Below are 6,000 nucleotides of genomic sequence, written 5' to 3'. Positions count from 1 at the left end.
CAAGGCAGGGTCCCCTAAATTGCATCCCTCCTAAGGGACTGGGCTGTGGGACAACGGCCAGGCAGGCCAGGCCACACCTGCAGGGTGAGGCTCAGATGGAGCAAAGCCTACACCACTCTCAGCGTCGTGGCTCTGGGGGCACAAGGGGTCACATCCTCCCAGGTGTGACGGCAGCATGGATGATGATTTGGGGGGCGCCTCCACCCACTCACTCTTCTCCATGGTGCAGAGAGAACCTGGCCCAGCTTCTCACGGAGACCGACAGGACTGGGAGGAACAGACGAGGACCTGAAAGGCCTGCAGGGTTCCTGCTGGGCAGGGCTCTGAGCACAGAGCTGGCATTGTTAGTTTGCTGAGGTCTGATGGCTACACAGTCAACCGTATCCACGTGAGTATGTGGTTTCTATGCGTTTTGACATAGATACGTACACCTGTGAAACTGTCACCACAAGGAAGATGGGCAAATCCATTGCCCCCATATTAGTCTGTTTTCACGTCGCTATAAAGAAATTCCCAAGACTGGGTAATTTGTAAAGGAAGGAGACTTAATTGACTCACAGTTCTGCATGGCTGAGGAGGCCACAGGAAACTCACAATCACAGCAGAAGGCGAAGGAGAAGCAGACCCCTACTTTGCAAGAGGAGGCACGAGGAACCGCCACTTATAAAACCATCAAATCTCGTGAGACCTCCCTATCAGGAGAACAGCATATAGGAAGCCACTCCCATTATTCAATCACCTCCCACCCAGGCCCTCCCCTGACACGTGGGGATTACAATAAGATGAGATTTGGGTGGAGACACAGCCAAACCATATTACCCTAGAGGCTCCTCGCCCATCTCCATCCCCAGGCAACCTCGGATCTGCTGTAAGCATAGATTTGAGTTTGTTTGAGACAAAGTCTCACTCTATTGCCCAGGCTGGAGCACAGTAGTGCAATCACGGCTCACTGCAGCCTCAATCTCCTGGGCTCAAGTGGTCTCCCCACCGCGGGCCCTCTAGTAGGAATTACAGGAGCACACCACTATAAATCAAATTAATTATTATGATTTTTTGAGACAAGAGTCTTGCTCTGTTGCCCAGTCTGGATCTTGGCTCATTGCAATCTCTGCCTCCCATGTTCAAGCGGTTTTCCTACCTCAGCCTCCTGAGCAGCTGGGATTACAGGCATGCACAACGATGCCTGGCTAATTTTTTTGTACTTTTAGTAGAGATGGGGTATCACCATGTTGTTCAGGCTGGCCTTGAATCCCTGATCTCAATCCACCCACCTCAGCCTTCCAAAGTGCTGGGATTACAGATGTGAACCATTGCGCCTGGCCTGAGATTTTGCATTTTCTAGGATTTCATCAAAGATATAATTATATGCAGTGGCTTTTTTCTTCCCCCTCCGGATGTTTGAAACCCATTCATGCTGCAGGTGTATTTCTTTCCTTTTTTTTTCTGAGACGGAGCCTCGCTCTGTCACCCAGGCTGGAGTGCAGTGGCATGATCTCAGCTCACTGCAACCTCCACCTCCCTGGTTCAAGAAATTCTTCTGCCTCCGCCTCCCAAGTAGCTAGGACTACTGGCATGTGCCACCACGCCTGGCTAATTTTTGTATTTTTAGTAGAGACAGGGTTTCACCATACTGGCCAGGCTGGTCTTGAACTCCTGACCTCATGATCTGCTTGCCTCAGCCTCTCAAAGTGCTGGGATTACAGGTGTGAGCCACCATGCCCGGCCAATTCTTTCCTTTACGTTGCTGATTAACCTTCCCTCATAAGGCTACATCGTGGTGTTTATGCATTCACCTTTTGATATTTCGATTGTTTCTGAAACTCAGCAATTACAAATCAACTTGCCATGAGCATTCGTGGACAAGTGTTTGGGAGCTGTGTGCTTTCATGCCTCTTGGGTAAGCACCTAGGTCATGGAATGGCTGGGTCATACAGGTGTGGGTTTAACATTTTATGAAACCACCAGGGCTGGTATTTTTGAAGTCATTGAGACAGAAAGTAACAATGTCAGCTCCAATGTGTGCTGTTACTGAGGCTGGGCCAGGAGGCTCAGTGTGGCAGGCAATGCTGGGTCGGGGAGCAGAACTAGACATGCTTGCTGAACCCAAGCCAGCACACTCCTCCGAGATCTCCAGGTAAGAGCCCAGTGCCCCACCATTGGGAAGGTTGGGGACCAGCAAATGGGACACCCACGGGCTGAAGCATCTAGAGGTGACAGAGTCAGGGGCTGAATGTTCAGACAGGGCTGCAGGTCACACTGATGTACCAGTTGCACAGACTGGCTGCAAGTGACAGGTCAGGGACCAGGTGCATGGATGGAGCTGCAGGTGACAATCACAGACCAGATGCACAGGCAGAGCTGCAGGTGACAGTCAGGGACTGAGGACAGACCCACTGCAGGTGACAGACTAGGTGCACAGCTGAAGCTGCACCTGACAGCCAGGGACCTGGTAGACAAATAGGACTGCGGGTGAAATTGACCGAGTACACATATGCAGCTTCAGGTGACATGGGCAGACTGAGTGCACAGAGGGGTCTGGGGACATCAGCATCAGGGACTGGGGGACACAGCTGCTTTGTCAGGAGACAGTGACAGTGCCTAAATAGGAACACTGGGCCCAGAGAGCTCAACCAGTGCATGTGCCTCCTGACGATAGGGCCAAGCCTGGAGCTGGGAGGAACTCAGGACAGCCTGATCTACCAAGCATGGGCCCATCCCAAAAAGAAACAGCACCACTAGCTAAGAAAGAACTTTATTATTTCTAATAAATGGTGCTGGGGGTGGAGACCCTGGCAGGGCACAGGGCCATCCCCTGCCAATGCATTGATGCCCACCCTCCTTGGAAGTGAACAGGGGAAGCCCCATGTCCCCCGGAGCCTGTCGCCTTGGCCTGCAGCCCTGGACGCCTCTCACGGAGCCGCAGGTCTTCCTCCCTGGCTTGGGGGTCGCACGGCCACCACAGCTCCATTACTACAGGCAGAGCCCGGGGCCAGGTATGAGACTGCCCGCAGCTCTCTGTCTCCGCCAGCCTGGACTCCTGGGGAAGGGGACAAAGGGGGGCTTCCTGGTGCTGGCTTGAAAGGGTGGCGCTCTCTAGGCAGGCGGTCCCCTGGCCCTCTGTGCTGTGGCCGTGCCTGGGGGGTCATCGAGGTCCAGGGGGGCAGAGGAGACGCCGTCCCTGTCCTGCAGCAGTGCCCTCGGGGTTCCAAGTGTGTGGCCGGCCTCGAAGCCAAGGGGCCCAGCAGGCCCACCCCATGTTCTCCACCCTCTGACCCTCGGGGCCCAAGCACTCACCCTCCCACCCCCGTTTGGTCCCCTGTCCTTATCCAGGTCCCTGTGCTGGGTCTGCAGTGCTTTGTCTTTCTGTCTCCGTCTCCTCCTTTCTCTGGGTCCCTGATTTCTTCTCTTCCTGTCTGTCCCCGCCCCCACCCCCCAGCATGGGGCAGTTGAAACCTTGGAGCAGGTTCTGAAAGCCTTCCTGGGTGTTAGCATCCAGGAGCGGAGCGGCCTTGAGGGTGGGGACCGGGGCGGAAGGGAGCAGTAGCAGCAGCAGCAACAGCGGGGGCCACATGGCCTGTGGGTCCGGCGGCTGGGGGAACCAGGCGAGCGTCAGAGGCCCCGCCCCCCTCTCTGCCCTTTCCTCTCTGCCCTCAACTTCTGCGTGCCAGGATCGCATGTCTAGCCCCGTTCACCTGCCCCCACGGTCCGCCTGTGTCTCCTTAGCAGCCCTGAGTCAGCCCACAAACCGGCCACGGGTCTCCGACTCCCCAGGGACGGTTAGATCCGGACACTTCTGCCCGGGAGCTGCCCTGAATCTCGGACGACTCCGCGAGCCCGAGCCACGCCCCTGCGTGCTGACCACTCCCCTCGAGTCAGAGCCGTGCCCACCCACTGTTAACGCCTCACCCAAGCCCTAAGCAATTGCCACGCCCCTAGGATATAGTCACACCCATTATCAGCCACGCCCCCAGAATCGCAGCAGTCTCCACTCACCAGCCACTCCCCCAATGCAGAAGACCACGCCCTTGAACACGGCCCTGGAGTCCCACGCGGCCCTGGCACTCTTCCGTGATCCCCAGTCCAGCCCCAGTGCAGCAGCCCAGGCCCCCCAAGTTGAGCCTCATCCAGCCTCATCCAGCATCCAGGCCAGCCTCTGCCACCCTCAGCATGGAACACAGTCGTTTCGGGTCCCTCACTCTCGTTCATTCTCCATTCTTCTTGAACATATGGGGAATATTCACAATAGCTGTTTGAACATCCTGATCACTAATTCCATCATCTCATCTGTGCCATTTCTGGGTCTTCGTGATTTTTCAACTTATTATGGGTTCTGTTTTTCTGCTTCTTTGCCTCTTTGCCTGCCTGTTTTTGTTTGTTTTGTTTTGAGACAGGTCTCGCTGTTGCCCAAGCTGGAATGCAGTGACACGAACATAGCTCACTGTAGCCTCAAATTCCTGGGCTCCAGCGATCCTCCCATCTCAGCCTCCTGAGTAGCTGGAACCGCAGGTGCCCGCAGCCATGCCCAGGTAATTTTTAAATGATTTTTTGTAGAGATGGAGTCTCATTATATTGCCCAGGTGGTCTTTAACTCCTGGCCTCAAGCGACCCTCCTGCCTCAGTCTCCCAAACATTACCAATATATTCTTATTTCTTTGAGAATCTTCATTTAGCATAGGTGATGCAGTTTGTCCTTTGATGATTGAGTTCCTCAGAGGTCTGGTTATTTTTGCCAGAACTCATTTTCTCCAGGGAGGTGCTGCAATCTTGACTGGAGAGAAAAACCAATCACATTGCTACTTCCTGGTATGGGAGGTTACGAGGTTTCTCCCATTTCTGCTTCTTTGAAGGGATTTATAGAGGATGTTGGCCAGGCACAGTGGCTCACATTTGTAATCCCAGCACTTTGGGAGGCCAAGGAGGTGTATCACCTGAGGTCATGAGTTCGAGACCAGCCTGGCCAACATGGTGAAACCCCATCTCTACTAAAAATACAAAGATTAGCTGTGCTGGTGATGTGCGCCTGTAATTCCAGCTACTCAGGAGGCAGAGACATGAGAATTGCCTGAACCTGGAAGGCAGAGTTACAGTGAGCTGAGATCACGCCATTGCACTCCAGCCTGGGTAACACAGCAAGATCCTGTCTCAAAAAAAAGGGAGGGGGGTGACTTACAGAGGATGTATATGGCCCAGAACAGCAGCAGAGCAGCACAATCTGGGATTCATTAACTAACCTGCTGAACTGTCTCCAGACAATCATCCACAACCCAGCCACAAAGGGATCCCTGCCCTTTTGGTAAACCACCATGAAAACATGCCCAATTTCTTCTGTTGACGTAAAAGCTTAGCTTCTGGAGTGTGGAGGAGGTGCTGCAGCTAAGCACCCTACCTGTTTCATCCGATCCTCACTCCAGCCAGGCTCAGGTGGCTCTGGCATTTCCTGAATTACTAAGTGATCATGCTCCTGTCCCACCGTGTCATCAGGCCAGGCAGTGAACTGATGAGGCAAGCTGTGAAAAAAAGACATTTTGAAAATTTTGCTCAACAGACCAGGTGCAGTAGCTCATGCCTGTAATCCCAGCACTTTGGGAGGCCGAGGAGGGCGCCAAAGGAGTTTGAGGTCAGGAGTTTGAGACCAATCTGGCCAACATGGTGAAACCCCATCTCTAAAAAGTAGCCAGGTGTGGTGGTGCACATCTGTAATCCCAGCTACTCAGGAGGCTAAGGCAGGAAAATCACTTGAACCCAGAAGCAGTGAGTTGAGATTGTGCCACTGCACTCCAGCCTGCATGACAGCGAGACTCCATCTCAAAATAATAATAATAAGAGATGTGGTCTGGCTGTGTTGCAACTCAAGATCTTCCCACCTCAGCCTCCCAAAGTGCTGGGATTACAGGTATGCCTGGACTGCTTCCCTTCTTTGAAGAGCTTGGCTTCCTCATATCTGGACATAATTTGGGATGAAATAAGGAACAGTGGGTGAATTATTGACCTCAGGTATAA

General features: G+C 53.5%; 1 long non-coding RNA gene across 1 annotated transcript; it reads right to left on the bottom strand.

The window, feature by feature from the left end:
- Nucleotides 1-2,736: 2,736 nt before the first annotated feature.
- Nucleotides 2,737-3,836, bottom strand: LOC103788827 (uncharacterized). Its single transcript, XR_013530338.1, has 3 exons — nucleotides 3,693-3,836; nucleotides 3,454-3,589; nucleotides 2,737-3,037 (listed from the first exon to the last, which is right to left on the bottom strand). It is a non-coding gene; the product is annotated as an uncharacterized LOC103788827 (long non-coding RNA).
- Between the last annotated feature and the right edge of the window lie 2,164 nt (nucleotides 3,837-6,000).

This window comes from Callithrix jacchus, chromosome 2, assembly GCF_049354715.1.
Source record: "Callithrix jacchus isolate 240 chromosome 2, calJac240_pri, whole genome shotgun sequence".
Lineage (NCBI taxonomy): Eukaryota > Metazoa > Chordata > Mammalia > Primates > Cebidae > Callithrix > Callithrix jacchus.
This window is presented reverse-complemented; position numbering and strand designations above follow the sequence as displayed.